The sequence below is a fragment of the Petaurus breviceps genome, unplaced genomic scaffold, assembly GCF_028583685.1.
Source record: "Petaurus breviceps papuanus isolate PSGF00001 unplaced genomic scaffold, PetGlider_PUasm1.0 125, whole genome shotgun sequence".
Lineage (NCBI taxonomy): Eukaryota > Metazoa > Chordata > Mammalia > Diprotodontia > Petauridae > Petaurus > Petaurus breviceps.
The window spans coordinates 9,134,279-9,154,570 of NW_027185653.1; the positions used below are offsets into that span (position 1 = coordinate 9,134,279).

At 37.7% G+C, this 20,292-nt stretch overlaps 1 pseudogene; it reads right to left on the reverse strand.

Annotated features, from left to right (window-relative positions):
- The window catches only part of LOC138163603 (charged multivesicular body protein 7-like), a 46,231-nt pseudogene extending 31,927 nt beyond the window's left edge, over window positions 1-14,304 (reverse strand).
- Between the last annotated feature and the right edge of the window lie 5,988 nt (window positions 14,305-20,292).

Here is a 20,292-nt window from a genome sequence, read left to right on the forward strand (position 1 = left end):
TCGAGGTAGTTACATGGGTCTTATCTCAATTTTCCAGATAAGGTAAATGAACTTCACAGGAAATTTTGACACTTGGTTGGGTTCAAATCTAATTTTCTTCAAGGTGACATTTCAAATTTCTCATGACCTTTTCTTCCAGGGATTTCTATAAAATACCCACATTACTCTTTAAACATGCAAAAAATGTGGTTACTTATAACTTAGAAAAACAAGGCATGACATAGTGAAGACTTTCCATTCTCTTACCTTTCATGACACTTATTGTCGATATTATGCATCTTAACAAATCATGATATATAATTGTTCAGTGAATATGGGTGCAATATTTTCACAGTACTTGCCATATTGCTCCTACTGGAAGCAAAGAGTATTTGTGGATTGTTAATAGACAAAGAAGTGGTTAATTTATTTCTACCTTAATTTTTATTTCCAACCTTTATGACCTCCTTATGTATTTTTTGCTTTGAACCTAACACTCAAATCTCTTGATGTCTAAGTTATATTTTTATCCCATAATTCATGGAAACGAAGAATACGATGTATTCTATATGTCAATTACTACTAAAGAATTTATGTGGTAGATGAATAATGCAAGGTGCATGTATTACAAGTCTTAGTTCAAGAGAAATTTCTAAACTCCAAAAGTTTTTGTTCAATCTCTGCTATGAAAATTAGTAATTTAAAGTGAACTAAGAATTTTTTTTCACACATCATGTATAATTCATACTTGTTGAGAGGGAGTCAAGATGGAAGAGAGAGGGAGTCAAGATGGCAGAGTAGAAACAGAAACTTCCCTGTGACTCCAGCTTTCACCTCTTCCAATCCAAGTAAAAGATGACTCTGAAAAAATTCTGGAGGTACAGAACCCACAAAATGGCACAAAGAAACGAACTTCCCACAGAGGACAGCCCAACAGGATAGAAAGAAGCCAATTGCACAGCAAACTGGGAGCCCAGCCAAGGCCAGAGTGAGCAAGAGATTTTATCCTCAGGGTAGCTACAACCAAGCACAGGCTGGAGGGACTTCAGATTACCAGCAACTTTGGTGGTTTCCAGAATTATTAATCCATAGATACTAAGCACAAAGTGAGAGGTCAGTGCAGTATGGACTGGGAGTGTGGGAGTGTGGTCAGGTCTTTACCCTCTGGAGGGAGAAGTGGCGGGCCCTCTGGACTGCAGACTCCAACATCTGGCTACTTCAGGCCTCCTAGTTTGCAGATTGTAGGGGGATTAAGTAACCAGCCTGAGGGGTAATCACTCTTGTTTAACCACTTAGATCTGGATTGTGGTCTAGGATGGAGGTCCTGGGGTGTGTGACCAGTTTGCCAGAGCATATGTGTAATAGTAATGGAATATAAAGATCCCCCTTTATTGGCTTGGTTTTTGGTTTGACTGTGTTAAAACCCAGAACTTGTTAATCCCACTTGGGGGATGGACTTGTTGACATGAAAAGAGAGGGTTGAACTGGGAAGAGCTGGTGACGTAAATTTAGAGACACAAGAGAGAGGCAGAAGAACTTTTTGGAAGCAACATCTTGGAGGCAGAGAGAGACTGAGATGATTGCTGTGGACCACTTTGAATTGCCCAGGAATTTTGAGAGCAGCCACCCAGAGCTGCCAAGGACTGAGTAGACATGGCTATTATGCTGATACTTTGTCTGTCTGTTTTGATGTTGTTTTGCCAGATTTTTCCACTGTTGAAAGACAGTCCTGTTGTTGCAGAATTCTGGGAACCTTGCTTTTGGGTCAGAGCTCTTGAGACTGTTCTGCAGACAGAGAGTGAATACTGTCCACTGCTGAAGGACAGTGCTGTTGTTGCAGAAGCTTGGAACCTTGCTGTTGGTTCAGAAGCCCTGAAGAAGTATGTTTACAGAAATCCTGGAAGAGGGTTTTGCTAATGTTTTCAGGGGTCCTAGGACTGTTCTGCAGACAGAGAATGAATTAATGAAGAGACTGGCAATGTATCTTGTGGCCTTCCTAAGCTTTGTCTCCCCAGGAACAAAGATTGCTGAGAACTTGCCTTGTGTCAAGATGAAGAAAAGACCTCTATTTGGGTATTAAGTGCTGTGCTTAAGCTTGTTGTAACTCTAGGGTAGATTCAATTGTGATCCAAGGGTGGGAAAGTTTTGACCTGTTTGTGTTCTGTGATTGAACAAATGAATGAACTTTACTTATAATTGGAAACTAATCTCCATTTGAGAAGAGGGGCTTTGTGATGGACTAAATGAAGGTACACCCTAGGGGTGGAGTAGTATTTAGAAGAGGGACTTTGTGATTGATTAAATGAATGTGATGTCCAGGGGTGGGGTAGTACTTTATTAAAGCAGGTAGTACTTGAAGATTATTTAATCACACTTAGTAAATGTTGTATTTTCAATGATGTCATATTTTCATCTTCTCTGCTCTAAATTTTTCACTGAATAAAATGGAGAGCACCTATGCTGGTATTTTGAACCTTGGGAAGTTGCCTTTGCTTGGCATTACAATATGGAGGTTTCAGAGAGGGCACCCAGTTAATAGCTCCAGCAGTTGCAAAAATCCCAGTAATTGGGATAAAGTTCTTGTAGCAGAGTTCTTCTATGGCAAAAAGCTCAAAAGTCAAGTAATTTAATGGCAAATTGAGCATGCCAGGGAAACAAGGCAAGCACAGAGGTCCAACTTTGGATTCCTCTTTTAGGGACAAAAAGAATCAAAGCATGGAACAGGAGGAAGACAATGAAATCAGAACTCCTCAACCAGCAGCTTGCAAGAAAAGAAAAAAAAATAACTGCTTACAGGCAATAGAGGAGCTCAAGAAAGATTTTGAAAACAAAAAAAGAGAAGTGGAGAACAAGTTGGGAAGAGAAATGGGAATGATGCAAGAAAATTATGAAATGAAAGTCAACAACGTGATCGAAGAAAATCACACCTTAAAAAATTGACTAACTCAAAAGGCAAAAGAGGCTCAAAAAGCCAATGAGAAAAAAGAATGCCTTAAAAAGGCAAATTTGCCCTATGGAAAAAAGACTCTCAAAAGCTCACTGAAGAGAATCATTCCTTCAGAATTAGATTGGAGCAAATGGAAGTTAGTGATTTTATGAGAAATCAAGATACTATTAAATAGATCCAAACAAATTTAAAAAATATAAGGCAATGTGAAATATCTCATTGGAAAAACCACTGACAGGAAAAATGATCCAAGAGAGATAACTTAAAAATTATTGGACTACCTGAAAGCCATGATCAAAGAAAGAACATAGAAGGCATCTTGCAAGAAATTCTCAAGGAAAATTGTCCTAATTATTTAGAACCAGAGGTAAAAATAGAGGTTGAAAGTATCCACCAATCACCTCCTGAAAAGACCCCAAAAAGAAAATTCCTAGGAATATTATAGCCAGGTTCTGGAATTGCCAGATCAAGCAGAAAATATTACAAGCATCCAAGAAGAAACAATTTGAATACTGTGCAAAAACAATCAGGACAATGCAGAATATGGCAACTTCTACACTGAGGGATCTTGGCATACGATATTCTAGAGGTCAAAGGATCTGGGATTAAGATGAAGAATCACCTACCCAGAAAAAGTGAGTATCATGTTTCAGGGGAAAATATGGACATTCAATGGAATAAAGGACTTTCAAGCATTCTTCATGAAAAAAACAGAGTTTAAAGGAAACTTGATACTCAGATACAAGAAGCAAGAGGGCCATGAGGAGGTAAACATGGAAAGGAAATCATAAGGAATTAATCAATGTTGAACTACTTACATTCATACATGGAAAAATGTTACTTTTAACTTTTAAAATTTTTCTCAGTATGAGAATAGTTGAAGAGAAAATATATGTCTATATAGGAGGGTATATGGGTGTCTGAATACATATATGATGATGTGTATATATGTGTACAAGTATACATAGACAGAGGGTGCAGGAAAAGTTGAATAGGAAGGGATTACACTTAAAAGGTATAATTAAGAGGTCAGAGAGGAATATAAGGAGTAGAGATGGGCAGAGATAGAATGGGGTAAATCACATATAGAAGAGACAAGGGGAAGCTGTTACAATGGTTGGGAAGAACAGGAAGGCAAAATTGTATGAGTCAATCTTATTCTCAATGAATTTGGCTTAGGGAGGGAATGATATACACACTAAACAGGGCATCTCACCTTACAGAAGAGTAGGGGGTAAGGTGATGAAAGGGGGGATGATGGAAGGGAGGGAAGGCTGGGTGGGAGGGAAATTGGAAGCACCCACTTTTGAAAAGAGGCAGCATCAAAGTAGAGAATAATACAAGTGGGGGCTTGTAGAGAACTTTCAGGTGTCCCCCAGCTTCTCTAATGAAATGTTCCCCTCCCCTATATTATTACCTGAAAGATTACAGGGCAGATTAGCAGGAGGATGTATAAATGCAGAGAAATTTTGGAGGGTCCCTTGACCTCGCTAAAGTAACATTCCCCTGCTCTATACAGTTACCTGCAAAGTTACAGGGCAGAAAAGCAAAAGGGCGTGTAATCTTTTATTTTGTTTATACCTCTGGATATGGTCCTAGTATATTGCCCTAATAAATAACTAACCTTAAGCAAGGGTAAATATTAAACAATATTAAGGGAGGGCCTTGTACATGGCCTGCATTCCTTTGGGTCACCTAGAGGAATGATCTTTGTACATTGTCTGCATTCTTTTGGGGGGCATAAAAACTCTGTGAGCCCTTTGCATCTTTGGCTTTGTATGGAATGGTCCTATAACAAACAGTATTGATTACACAACCATCTCATTATTCTCACAGCTTGCTACCCCACCAACTGCACTGGTTGCAGTAGGGACAGGGATGGCATGGGGGGAAATATAGTCAGTCTTTCACAATATATCCACTATGGAAATATTTTGCATAGCTACACATGTACAACCTATATTGAATTACATATCTTCCCAGTAAAAGTGGGTGACAAGGTTGTTAGGAAAAAAATCTGCAATTCAAAGATTTAAAATTAAATGTTTAAAAATATATATTATCATCATTATTCTTTTACATGTAACTGGTTAATAAGTTATATATCCACTTCAGCATAGAGATCGACCATGCCCTGCTGGAAATTTGGAGAGAGAATGGGGGAAGATATAGGAGAAAGCAGATTGGGGGAAAGCATATTCAGTGGGATCTCTGTTTTGGGGTGGTGGGTAGGGAAAAAATTTGTGACTCAAAGTCTTGTGGAAATTAAAAATTTAAACTAAAGAAAATAAAAAGAATAAACTAAAAATAACCATATTTGTTATCTTTCATATCAGCAATTAGATGATAATAGTCCCAATGTAGGAAACAATTGCTTAGATAATTTTCTGATATTATATTGCCTTGAATCCTATGCGCATAAATCAATGGAATAGTCAGTAAATATTCATCACATTTTGTGAGATATATATGTATATATAATTATTTACTCATAAAAATTAAAATAACATTTTAGGCATTTCATACTAGGTTCAAAGAAATATTAATTTACATGACTAGCATAAGAAAGATTTCTGTCACATTCAAAACCTGCTTTTTGCAATTCTTAAGAAAAGAAGAGTTTTCCAGTCTATTTTTCCTTTTCCATCCATTTTAAATGTCAATAGGATTTCTATTACATATGAATATAAAAGATGACAAGTAACCGCACTTTTACTGGTAAGATATTCTGCTGAAAGTGGGGAAAATTTTGTCAGAATTTCCTTATTGCTATATGATGAAGAATTAAATCTCTTTGACTTTGAAATACAAAATTAATTATGCAAAAATTGATTGGAATAAAGTGACCATAATCTGGAGTTTATATGGCTTTAGGAAATAATATAATAGAATCCTACCCTAAATAACCTGCACATTCAAATTTCAGGTAACTTTTCTTCTTTCCACTGTCCATTAGCATACTCAAACAAATAAAATATATCATGAAAAAAATTCATAACCAGAAGTTCATTACAATTGTAAGGCAATTCACCTGCAGTCATTAATACCAGAATTATTTCATCCTAAAAATCACTTTTTTTAGTTTGATGTAATTTTATAACAAAGTAAATTCCCTTATTCCTTTATGGTTCCTTTACATCAGACAACTTTTGGAATCCTGAGAATGTCCTAAAGATATAGCATTCTGAACCTCAAAGATGGAAGTCAATATAGTGATTAATGTCAATGGTGAAGGAGGTAGAAATCTGGGAAAGAACATAGGGATTGCAGGTAAACACTTACCTTGACTGACTACCCCACAAAAAACATCAATAATCAGAACCTGACCTTGGTAAGAAGCCCAAGTTCAGGGATTCACTAAGAAGATACATATGAGCAAAAAGGCAAAGATATAAGGTACTCTAAAAAAATTTAATTGGGGCGGCCAGGTGGCTCAGTGAGTAAGATCACCAGCTCCAGTGTCGGGATGACCTGGGGATCAAATCTGGGCTCAGATACTTAGCACCACACCCAGAAATAACAGGCCGTGTAACCTTGAGCAAGTTACTTAACCCTGATTGCTTAAAATAAAAAATAAAAAAATTTGAAAAATATCCCAAATACCAACTTAACAACTTACAAGAGAAAGAAAACAAACAAACAAACAAACAGGCAAAGTGCACGATTTTCCAAAATGTCCCACAAGAGATTAAAAATAAAAGAAATGCTTTGGAATAAAGAATAATACAGAGAATAAAACGCTTAGAAAAGGTAGTGATAAACTGCATTATTATGAGTTCTAAATATTAGAATGAATCAAAGACATTCATTGACTCTATGCGAAAACAAGAGATATTTGAAATATTTTTTTAACCTGAAAAATAGAGGGAAATGGAAGGCATTTCATATAAAAAGGACAGTGTCAAGAAAACAGTCTAAGGAGATATTTTAAGAATAATTTGGCTTTCTGAAAATTATACTTAAAGAAAATTAAAGAAAAAATAAACCAGGACAATATATTTAAGAAAGTCACTAACAAAAACTGCCTAGATCTACCTTATATAAGCAGGGCGCAGAATGAATTGATCATCTGAAACCCCAAAAGGAAAAGTTTTAGCAATGTCATAACCAAAATTCAGATCTCAAACATCAAGGAAAAAATACAGAAGCAGCCAGGAAAAAAATCAAGTAACAAGGACCTACAGTAAATAAGTGTATAAGTTCTAGCATCTTATACTATGCTTATACTAAGAAGGCGGGGGGGGGATTGTTGGAATGCATATGCCAAAAGGCAAAAGACATATACAGAAACTAAGAATTGGTTTTTAAAATGAACATAATATTGTCATAGCAAAATGTACTTTTAATTAAATAGATGACTCATGCAAATCTGATAAAAATGATTTGGGCTAAATAGGAGCAATGAAATAGCAATATATTCATTAGAAATCTAGAAATTTTTAATTTTTTTCAATTAGTGGAAGATATTGAAAAATGATAAAGTTATAACATTCTGAGAGGTAGAGAATGAACAAATATCTTTTAAGATGTACAGATAACCTCAAACTATACTGAGAGGGTAAAAAATGATCAAAAGAGCAAGTGGACTGACTGGGAGTGAATTCATTCTAATAGGAGTGCTTTAATTATATATTAATTCATTTTTTTAAAGATGTATTTACATTTAGTTCACAACATTCATTTCCACAAGCATTTGAGTTGCAAATTTTCTCCTTCTCCCTCTCCTTCCCACTCCTCCACCATGGTGGATTGTAATCACACCAAATATTAGTCAATTTGTAAAGAAAAATTACATCCAATGAAATGAAAAATGAGAAAGAAGAAAACAAACAAAAAAGAGAAAACAAGTAGTTTCCTTCGTTCTGCATTCAGATTCCATAATTCTTTCTCTGGATGTCAATTCCATCATGAATCTTTTGGAGTTGTCTTATAACATTGCATTCCTGAGAAAAGCCAAATCTATTGAAGTTAATCATCACAAATACAATGTGTCTGTAATTGAGTACAATGTTTTCCTCGTTCTGCTCCCTTCACTCAGCAGCACTTTATAAAAGTTTCTCCAGTTTATTAGGATGTCTGGGTACTTCTAATTTCTTATAGCACAATAGTATTCCATTAAGTTTAATTTGTTTAGCCACTCCCCAATTGAAGGGCATCCCCTTAATTTCTAATTCTTTGCCACCAGTAAAAGCGCTGCTATAGATATTTTTTGTTAATTTAGGTATCAGTACCATATTTGCATCACATTAAGAATTTTGTAGGACCCTTTCACCAGTATTCCCAAAATATCTATGAAACATTGGAATTAATTGTTCTTTAAATCATAGAGCTTGCTGGTAATCCATCTGGCCCTTGATTTTTTTTTCCTTGGTAGTTCATTGATGACTTGTTCAATTTCTTTTTCTGATATGGGGTTCTTTAAATATTTTACTTCTTCTTTACTTAATCTGGGCAATCTACATATTTAGAAATATTCATTCATTTCACCAAGATTGTCAAATGTATGGACATACAATAGGGTAAAATAATTCTTAATTTTGTTTTAATTTCCTCTTAATTGGAAATAAATTCACATTTTATTTTTGATACTGGTAATTAGATTTTTTTCTTTCTTTTTTAAATCAAATTGTCTAAGTGTTTTTTTATTTTATTTTTTTCATAAAACCAACTCTGCTTTTTTATTATTTAACTAGTTTTTTTTTTATTTTAATTTCATTAATGCTTTCTTTGGTTAACAGTATTTCTTTTTTTAACCTTTTATTTATTTAGTTTTACTTTAGAACATTCATTTCCACATAATTTTGAATTATAAATTTTCTCCGTCTTTCCCCTACCTCCACATCAAGATATCAAGCCTACTGAATACCCTTTCCCCAAACCTGCTCTCTCCTATATCCACCCCCATCAGCCCCTCTAACTTTCTAGTAGGGCAGGATGCAATTCTATAATGCAGTGCCTGTATACCAACATTTGTTTTTAAATCTTGATTTCCAGATTCTTTCCCTTCTTCCTTTCTCACCCAAAACCACTGGGAAGGCAAGCAATTCAATATAGGATGTACATGTGCAGTTACAAAAAACATTTCCATTGTAGTTATATTGTGAAAGACTAAGTATTTTCCTCCATCCCTATCCCACACCCCACTTATACTATTTTCTTCTTTGACCCTGTTCCTTTTTAAAAGTTGTTTGTTTCTAACTACCGTCTCTGAAATGTGCCCTCTCTTCTATCATCCCCCTTTTATCCCCTTCTCCCCTACTTTTCTGTAGGGTAAAATAACCAATTGAGTGTGTATGTTATTCCCTCTTTAAGGTAAATTCACTGGGAATAAGGTGGACCCATTCCCTTTCACCTTCCTGCTCTTCCCCTGCATTGAAACAGTTTTCTCTTGCCTTTTTTATATAAGATAATTTACCCTAATCTCTCTCTCCCTTGATCTTGTTCCCATTGTATTCCCCTCTCAACCCTTAATTTTACTTTTAAGATTATCATACTTTGGGGTATGGGGTGGCCAGGCGGTGCAGTGAATAATAGCGCTGGCCCCGGGATTTGGGAGACCCAGGATCGGTTCCAGCCTCAGATAGTTAACACCCACATAAAATAACTAGCCATGTAAACTTGAGCAAGTTACTTAACCCCAATTGCTTTAAAAAAAAAAGATAGTCATATCTTCCTATTCCACTGATCCTGTGCCTTCTGTCTATGTATACATGTACACACAAATACACATACTCACATATGTATTTATAAACACATACTCCCTTTATACATACATATATGTAGGTATGCAAACATATTCCCTTCAACTATCCTCATACTGAGAAAAGACTCATGAGTTACAATTATCATTTTTCCATATAAGAATGTGAATAGTTCAACTTTAATAAGATCCTTATGTTTTCTTTTTCCTCTACCTTCTCATTCTTCTCCTGATTCTAGTATTTGAAAGTCAAATTTTCTTTTCATTTCTTGTTTTTTTCCAACAAGAATACTTGAACATCCAATATTTCATTCAATGATCATATTTTATCCTTAAGCATTATATTCAGTTTTGTTGGGTAGGTGATCATGGGTTATAATACTAGCTCCTTTGACCTCCAGAATACCATAATCCAAGCCCTTAGATCCCTTAATGTTGAAGCTGCTAGATCTTGTGCTATCCTGATTGTGCTTCCACAATACTCATTTTTTTTCTTCCTCACAACTTGTAATATTTTTTTCCTTGACCTGGGAACTCTGGAATTTGTCTATCATGTTCCAAGGAGTTATATTTTGGGGGGGGAGGGGGTGATCTTTTCAAGAGGAAATCTGAGAATTCTTTTAATTTCTATTTTGCCCTCCTTTTCTAAAACAGCAGGGTAATTTTTCTGGAGAATTCCTTGAAGGAGGAATTTTTTTTTTAATCTAGGCTCATTTTTTATCATGGCTTTCAGAGAGTCCAATAATTTTAAAATTATTGCTCCTGGATCAATTTTCCAGATCATTGGTTTTTCCAATGAGATATTTCACATTGCCTTCTATTTTTTTCATTTGTTTGGATCGTTTGTTTTAGAGTATCTTGATTTCTCATAAATTCGTTAGCTTCCATTGGCTCCAATTTAATTCTGAAGGAATTATTCTCTTCAGTGAGTTTTTGAAATTCCTTTTCCATCTGCCAAATTTGGCTTTTTTATGCCATTCTACTCCTCATTGGCTTTTTGGACCACTTTTGCCATTTCAGTTAGTCTGTTTTATAAGGTGTTATTTTCTTCAGTCAGGCTTTTGACTCGTTTTTCATGATTTTCTTGTAGCATTCTTATTTCTCTTCCCAATTTTTCCTCCACTTCTCTTACTTGATTTTCAAAATCCTTCTTGATGCTCTCCATCGACTGTGACCAGTTCATATTTTTCTGAGAGGCTTTTGATGCTGGAGTTTTGACTTTGTTGTCTTCTTCTGGTTCTGTGTTTTGATCCCCTTTGTACCCAAAAAAGGATTTTATGCCTGATTGTGCTTCCTTTTGTTGCTCATTTTGTCAGCTAATTACTTGACTTTTTTAACTTGTTTTTTCTTTTAATTATGTACCAGATAGAAAAGGGGAAAAGTAGTGACTGTTTCTCTTCACCCCCCAATAGTTCTTTTTATCAAGGTGGAATGGGAGAGAAATTTGTTGACCATGAGTCTTACTCCTGCCCTGGAGTAAGTTCCTTCTTGTCCTCTGCTCCATATCATTTTGGGGGCAAGAGCAAATAGCTTAGGCAGAAATAGTTGTGCTTCTGAAGCCACAGTGGCAATGTAGCCACCATCTCCTCCTCTCCAGACTACTGTTTCACTCAGCTCCTGCTCTGTCCCTGATTCACCAAAGGCAGAGAGAGAAGTAAGAATATGGTAGCCTCAAGAGGCAACAGTAGGTAGTGTGCTCTGACAAATAAATAGAATGTGGGAGGCATATACCAATATGGCATAAGGACAAACCCTTCTCCTTCTATTGCACAAACAGGTTCAGATTCCCGTTCACTTAGCAGTGGTCTATCTGCAAAAGAATCTTCTGAAACTTGAGCAAAGAACTCACTCTTATTTTACAGGCTCCTAGAAGGGAGGTTTTGTTCAGGGTCTTCTGACCATACATACCCCAATAGAGGCAGAGCAAGGGGGTAGCCTCTTGCTTTAAAAGAAGTGGGACCTGGCCATCCACAATCCACATAGGATGGATCTACAATCACCTAGGGCTCACCACCCCAAGTTCAAAGGCCAAGAAGAATTCTCTTTCCCTCTGCAAAAAAATAAAATGGGAGTCAATGAGAGTCAGAGGTGCCACCACCTTGAATTACTCAAGAGTGACAATTTCTGGGCCTAAAAACTTGATGCAATGATAATAAAGAGCAGAAACTTATGCACTGTTTGTTTTCTCCTTCTAGAAGCAGCAGTTAAGTCCCCTTGAATAAAACGTGTCTGATTCTCCTCACCAGTGAAGGTGGAAATGGGTAGGAATAAGTTGTTTAAGTAAACTTATAAACACCTACAGGTACAGATGACAAGTCCCCCTAACCAACGGGAGAAAAACTGTCTGCAATCTCTCACCTTTGTTGGCTGGAACAAAATTCTAGTGGGAGTTGGTGGGTGAAGGCAAACAAGTGGGCCAAAGTCAAGGACTGCAGGCCATATGGAACAACAGGTCAAACATAGGACGTCATAGATTGGGGCACTATAAAGATGAGAAGACAGACAGGTCTGTGACACCAGCTGGGAGCAAGCCTTTGGAGCATAACTTCCAGAAATTGCTTCTGTCCTGTAGTAATGGCTAGTATCCAGCTAAATGCAGTAGTCTTTCTTCCCTATCCCATCAAATTCTGAGAGTTTTTCAATTAAATAACTATGTACAAACACACACGCCTGATATCTCCTTAATGTGGAAGTCCTGGGAATGCATTAGAGGTGGGTTCCCTTTTGGAGGATTCATGGCTCAGAAGCAAACCTTATTCTGACAGGGACAGTCTCTCCATCTCAGCTTCAAGTTCAGCATATGAAATGCTGGAATTAGGCACATTGGTGGAGAAGAATGACTTGTGGGATGTATCAGGAAGATCCAGAGGTTCTTTGGTGGTGTCCTTGAGGAGATGTCCAGTTCCTCGTTATTACTATGTAAGCCATTTATCCCCACCCCAGCCAGAGTCTGAGAAACTTCATCCTGGGTATCATAGAGCTCTTGGATCTGGTCCACCAGACTCTCTGCTTTCTCCACTGTGATGTCTTTCTTGGAAAGTTTGAGGGCTTCGACACCAGCCTGATAGGCATTAAAAACCATTGATCTGTTTGGGAAGCACAGATCCGATCCAGAATGCCCTGTACTGTGTCCAGCTTGGCATGTAGTTCCTCAATACGCTTCTCTGTCCTCTGCTTAGACTTGAGATGCCTTAGCGCCAGTTGCTTCTTTCCATTTCAGCATGCCTGTCTGGCATCTTCTTTGCATCTCTCTGCTTCCTGGGAAAGGGACTCCACCTTCCGTGAGAGCATGAACTGGTACACCCCCACATCTACATCATTTTCTGGGGAGACCTTGGCATGTAGCCCTCTGGCAAATTTCACAATCTTCTCACCACTCTGCTCTAAAACAGTGACTCTCTTCTCTTTCTGCAGTTGGAGCAACACCACATAAAAGGTTCGCTCATCTGGGCAGGAACTAACGCAGATGGTGCTCAGTTCTGACAGGGCCACCACAGAATGAGAAGAGATCGGAGAGTTCTGACACAGACCATAAACACGCTCTGCTTTTCCCTAAGCAGCTCCACAGCCACCAGCACCTCTTCCGCAGGGACTTTGTTGTGCCCCAGCACATTAGAAAGAGTCCGTTTGAGAGGCTTCAACAGGAAGACACCTACTCCCCATGAAATCCAGGTACTGCACACATTGGCCATGAAATCGGACTCCCGTTGGAGCTCCCCTGGAGCGCCATGGCCAACCCAAGCAGGCGCTCCCCTGGTGCTGGAAGACCTCCTGAAGGGCGTGCAGGCGCAGACGCACCGCCCCCTGGCGGCGACCGTGGCCCAGCAACAGCGGTGCCCAGAAGCCCATCTTGCTCTGGCAGTCAGTGCGTTCACCTCCCGACTCCTCTTGAAGGCGGAGAAGAGGAAGAACATCCTTCTTCATCTTCCTCCCACTTGGGGGGAAGCAGCCCCTCCGGGTCCCCCCCGGCTGGGGTCTCGGACTCCTGCCCCGGGGACCATCGGAACCCCTGCCCCGACCAGGCTCCGGACACAGCCCTGGCCCTGGTCCCCTCCAATTACTTGACTTTGGAGCTCTTTACCGTGGTAGAATTCTGGTTCCTGACTGGAGAATGCTGTGTCCCACTTTCTGCCGTTTTTCACAGTGCTTGTCAGAGTTTCTTCTAGTTACCTGCCTCGGAACTGTGAGGAGGACGCCCTCTCCTCAGCTTCGACAAGCTCTGCTGTACCTGGGCTCCTCACCCTAGGACCACCACTCAACACTGACACCCAGATCCAAGCGGCAAAGCAAGAGAATCCTGCCTCAGTGTCAGCAGAGAGATGCCTGCAAATGTCCTCTGCACAGTCTCTTGTTCCACCCCACCCCACACCACCATCTGTAGGCTTGGAGCCAGAAGTTGCAGCAGACTGCACTCTCCTGTCACCCAGGATCTATAGGATTTCCCACTGAGCTTTTACTTTCTCTTTGGCATTTATGGGTTGAAAAATGAGGAAACTGCCAAAACTGCCCAGTGATTAACTCTCCTGAAATCTGCTCCTGTTCATCTGTGCTGTTGGTCTGGGTCCATGCTGCTCACCTGCGACTGCACTGGGCTCGCAGCCCAGTGCAATTGACCCTTCCTGTGGCCTGTGAAGCTCTCTTCAGTAGGAAATTTGTTTCTCTGTGTCACTTTGTGCATTCCGTATTTCCAAAATTTGTTTAGAGTCATATGTATTGGAGCTGTTTCGAGTGGGAGCCCAAGCAAGTTCCCGCTTTTACTCCACCATCTTTGCTGCACCATCTATCTATCTATCTATCTATCTATCTATCTATCTATCTATCTATCTATCTATCTATCTATCTATCTATCATCTACCTATCTACCTATCTATTTATCTATCTGAAATAGAACTCACACAGCATCCTGTGAATGAAGAATATCTAGCAAAAGAGCTTGCAACTTCTCAGGGGTCCACAAGTAGTACAAAAGCAGATCATCGTCTAAAGAGATCAAGAAAATCATTGCTAGTAATTGTTCCTGTCCTCTGTATGCTAAGAGTGCCAAAATGCCATTGCTATGCTTGAGTCAAGTTTCAATGTGTCTGACTATAGAAGACCAGACCAAAACAAGTTCAGAATGTTCTATCACAGGTCAGGCACAAATAGTCTTTCTGCACATTTGGGGTGGATAGTCTAAACTTGTCCATCCTGTATTCCTTTGAGCTTCTTCAATTCTTCTTTGCTCATAGTCCACAGTATCTTCTCTGATGTTGGCACACCATTCTGAGTAATTCTGTTCCAAGTTTTCCCATGTAACACAATAAATTCCAAAGTTCTTAAGAGAGGTCCTTGTATTGCTTCTTCTGACCACTAGTTTAATCCTTGCCCTGTGAGTTCTCCATAAAACAGTCTTTTTGACAACTGTACATTTTCATTCACACTATGTGGGCAGTCTAAGTGGGTGGATGATCTAGATATAAAGGCTGATACTTTAATCTATCTGTGAAAGCAAGGAATAGTTTATGTCCAAACAAGAATTAAAGAGCATTATAAAATGCAAAATGGATAATTTTGATTACATTAAATTGAAAAGTTTCTGTACAAAGAAAGCCACTGCAACCAAGATTAATAGGGAAGTAGAAAATTGTAAAATAATTTTTACAAACAATGTCTCTGATAAAGGCCCTTTCTCTAAAATATACAGAGAACTACATCATATCTATAAGAATACAAGTAATTCCCCAACTGACAAATGGCCAAAGGATATGAACAGGTAGTTTTCAGAGGAAGAAATTAAAGATATCTATAATCGCATGAAAAATGCTCTAACTCACTATAGATTAGAGATATGAAAATCAAAACAACTTTGAGGTACTACATCTCATAGGTCAGATTGGCTAAGATGGCAAAACAGGAAAATGACAAATGCTGGAGAGAATGTGGAGAAATTGAAACAATAATGCATTGCTGGTGGAGTTGTGAACTGATTCATCCATTCTGGAGAGCAATCTGGAACTATGCCCAAAGGGCTATAAATAAGCACATACCATTTGACCCAGCAAAACCACTTCTAGGTTTGTATCCAAAAGAGATCATAGTAGTGGGAGGAAGACCTATATGTACAAAAATATTTATAGCTCCCCTTTTTGTGGCAGCAAAGAATTGCAAATTAAGGGGAGGCCCATCATTTGGGGAATGACTGAACAAGTTTTGGTATACAAATGTAACAGTATACTATTGTGCTATAAGAAACGAGGAGCACATGGACTTCATTTTTATCTGGAGAATCTTATATGAACTGATGCTCAGTGAGAAGAGCAGAACCAGGAGAAATTTGTAAACAATTACAGACACAATGTATGTGTGATGACCAACTTTGATAGGCTGGACTGTTCTCAGCAGTCCAGGGTTTTAACTCAACTCAATAAGACTCATGATGGAGAGTGATATCTACATTCAGAGAACGACCTAGAAAGAACAGAGTTTGAATGCAGATTGAAAAAAACTAACTGCTCTCTTTCTTTTTCTGCATGTTTTTTTCCCCTCTTTCCCATTGTTCATTCCATCTGATACAATCGTTCTTTATAACCTGACTGATTCCTAAAGTGAAAGTATTTTCAAATCCTATACTTGAATATATGCCACCATGGTGGGGGAGAGGGGTAGGAGGGTGAGAAAATTTGAAACTCAAAGAATTGTGGAACTGAGTCTTGTAAACTAAAAGTAAACAAACAAATTAATAAATAAAAATATTAAAAACAGGTTATTATAAATATTTTTGTTCATATAGGTCCTCCTTCCACTTGAATGATCTCTTTTGAATAAAGCCCTAGAAGTGGTATTGTGGGTCAAAGGGTATACACATTTTTATAGCCCTTTGGGTCTAGTTCCAAATTACTCTGCAGAATGGTTGGATCAGTTCAGTTCCACCAACAATGCATTAGGGTTCTGGTTTTTCCACAATCTCTCCAGTATTTATCATTTTCTTATATCATCTTAGCCAGTCTGAGCAGTGAGCTGTGATATCTCAGAGTTGTTTTGATTTGCATTTCTTCCATCAATACAGATTTAGATCATTTTTATATGCATATAGATATCTTTAATTTCTTCCTCTGAAAACATCCTGTTCATATCCTTTGACCATTTATCAGTTGGGTAATGGTTGGTGTCCTTTTAAATTTGACCCAATTCTTCGTATATTTTAGAAATGAGGGCTTTATCAAAGACACTGATTATAAAATAAAAAAAAAATCTTTTCCAATTTCCCACTTCCCTCCTAATCTCAGTTACATTGTCTTTATTTGTACAAAAACTGTACAGTTTAATGTAATCAAAGTTATCAATTGTGCATTACATAATGCTCTCCATCTCTTGTTTGGACAGAAATTCTTCCCTACTTGATAAATGTGACAGGTAAACTATTCCTTGCTCTCCCAGATTGCTTGTAGTATCAGCCTTTATATATACATTTTGCACCCATTTAGACTTGATTTTGGTATACGGTGTAAAATATTGGTCTATGTTCAATTTCTACCACATTATTTTCTAGTTTCCCCAGCAGTTTTTGTTAAATAATGATTTCTTATCCCAGACGTGGAGCCTTGGGTTTATCAAATAGTTGATTACCATAGGCATGGATTGTTGTGTCTGTGTACGTAATCTATTTCACTGATGCACTACTCTGTTCCTCAGCCAGTATGAAGTAGTTTTTATGACTGCTGCTTTATAATACAGTTTAAAATGTGGTGTGGTGGGGCAGTCAGGTGGCTCAGATAGTAAGAGCACCAGCCCCAGTGTTGGGATGACCTGGGGATCAAATCCAGGCTCTGATACTTAGCACCACACCCAGGAATAACTGGCAGTGTGAACTTGAGCAAGTTACTTCACCCCAATTGCTTTAAAAATAATAAAATAAAATCTGGTATGGCTACACCACTTTCACTAACATTTCCTTTCATTTATTACTTTGAACCTTTTATTCTTACAGATGAATTTTGTAACTATTTTTTTTCTAGCTCTGTAAAAAATTTTTTTGGTAGATCAATTGGTATGGTACTTAATGGGTAAATTATTTTGGCTAAAATTGTCTTTTATACATTAGCAGTACCTAGTCACAAGCAACTGATGTTTTTACAATTATTTAGATATGACTTTATCTGTGTGAAAAATGTTTTGTTGTTGTGTTCATATAGGTTCTGAATTTGTTTTCACAGGTAGATTCCCAAATATTTTATAATGTCTACAGTAACTTTACATGGAATTTCTCTTTCTATTTCTTGCTGTTGGACTTTTTTTAAAAATATAAAGGAAAGCCAAAGACGTATATGGGTAAATTTGGTATAGTGAAATTTTGTGAAGTTTATTTATTATCTCAAGTAACTTTTTTTTTTACTTGATTCTATAGCACTTTCTAAGTATATCATCATATCTTCTGGAAAGTGTGATAGCTTAGTCTTTTCTTTGCCTAATCTAAATCCTTCGATTACTTTTTTGTTGCATTCCAAAAGTTTTTTTTTTTAATATTGTCTCATTATTGTCATTCTCTTGAAAGAAGTTACTGATTATTTCCATAGTTTCTTTCTATTTTTAATGCTGTATTAACTTCTGATTTACATCATTTGTTATTGCCAGATTTTCAGTTACAAATTTTCTCCCTGTTTTTCCCCCACCCACGGCCCCAAAATAGCAGTCCCACAGGATATCCCCTACTCCAATCTGCTCTCTCCCATATTTTCTACCATAAGCCTGATGACTTTCCAGTGGATCTCTATGACTCAGTGCCTGTATATATTATTTCCCAATTACATGTAAGATGGTATTAATAATAGTATATATATATGTATGTATGTATACACACACACACATATATATACATATATATATATATATATGAATATTTGATTTTACAACTTTCAATTCCAGATTCATTCCCTTCCTGCCTTGTCACCCACCCTTACTGGGAAGAAAAGCAGTTCATGATAGGTGGTACGTGTTTGGCTAATGCAAAACAATAACATAGTAGATGTATTGTAAAAGACTGATTATATTTCCCTCCCTCCTATCCAACATCCCACTTGTTCTAATCACTACTTTGATCCCGTTCTTTTCAAAAGTGGGTTCTTCCAACCCCCCCCCCCCCGCAGCCTGCCCTCCTTTCCATCATCCCCCCCTCTCATCCCCTTCACCCCCTACTCTACTGGTGGGTGAGATACACTATTTATTGTGTATTTTATTCCCTCCTCAAGAAAAATAATATAATAAGTTTGATCCATTCCCTTTTGCCTTCCTTCTCTTCCCCTCCATTGTAACCATTTTCCCTTACCTCTTCTGTATGAGATAGTTTAACCCAATCAGTCTCTCCCCATCTCCTCTCATTATATTCCTCTCACCTCTTAATTTCACCTTTTAAGTACCATCACTTCTTAAATTGGTGCTGTGCTGTCTATCTATGTATACCTGTAAACACATATATACACATTCACATATGTATTCATACGCCCATATACCCTCATAAATAGACACATACACACATATTTCTAATCCCTTCAACTACTGAGAAAAGTTTCATAAGTTACAATTATTGTTTCTCCATGTAGTAATGTTAATAGTTCAACTTTGATAAGTTCCTTATGATTTCTTTTTCCCTGTTTACCTTCTCATGCTTCTCTTGCTTCTTGCATAATGTCAAATTTTCTATTCAACTCTGTTTTATTTTTTCCAACAAGAATGCTTGAAAGTCCTCTATTCCACTAAATGACCATATTTTCCCCTGAAACATGATACTCAGTTTTGCTGGGTAGGTGACTCTTGGTTTTAATCCCAACTCCTTTGACCTCCAGAATATCATATTCCAAGCCCTTCGATCCCTCACTGTAGAAGCTGCCAGATTCTGGGTTATCCTGATTGTGTTTCCACAATATTCAAATTGTTTCATCCTGGCTGCTTGTAATATTCTCTCCTTAATTTGGGAATTCCAGAACCTGGCTATAATATTCCTAGGAGTTTTCTTTTTGGGATCTTTTTCAGGAGGTGATTGGTGGATTGTTTCAACCTCTATTTTGCCCTCTGGTACTAAAACATCAGGGCAGTTTTCTTTTGAGAACTTCCTGGAGGAGGATGTCTGGGTTCTTACTTTGATCATGGTGTTCAGGTCCTCCAATAATTTTTAAATTGTCTCTCCTGGATCTATTTTCCAGGTCAGTGGTTTTTCCCATGAGATATTTCACATTGCCTGCTATTCTTTCATTTGTTTGGATCTGTTTAACAGTATCTTGCTTTCTCATAAAGACATTAGCTTCCATTTGCTCCAATCTTATTCTGAAGCAATGATTCTCCTCATTGAGCTTTTGAGTTTCTTTTTCCATCTGGCAAATTTGGCTTTTTATGGCATTCTTCTCCTCATTGCCTTTTTGAGCCTCTTTTGCCATTTGAGTCAGTCTCTTTTTTAAGGTATTATTTTCCTCAGTCAGGCTGTTGACTCTCATTTCACAATTTTCTTGCATTGTTCTCATTTCTCTTCCCAATTTTTCCTCCACTTTTCTTATCTGCTTCTTATAGTCCTCTATGGCCTGTAACCAGCTCGTATTTTCCTTTGAAGCTTTTGGTGCAGGAGTTCTGAATTCACTGTTTTCCTCCTGTTCCATAGTTTGCTCCTTTTTGTCCCCAAAGTAATAGTGTAATTTTGGAA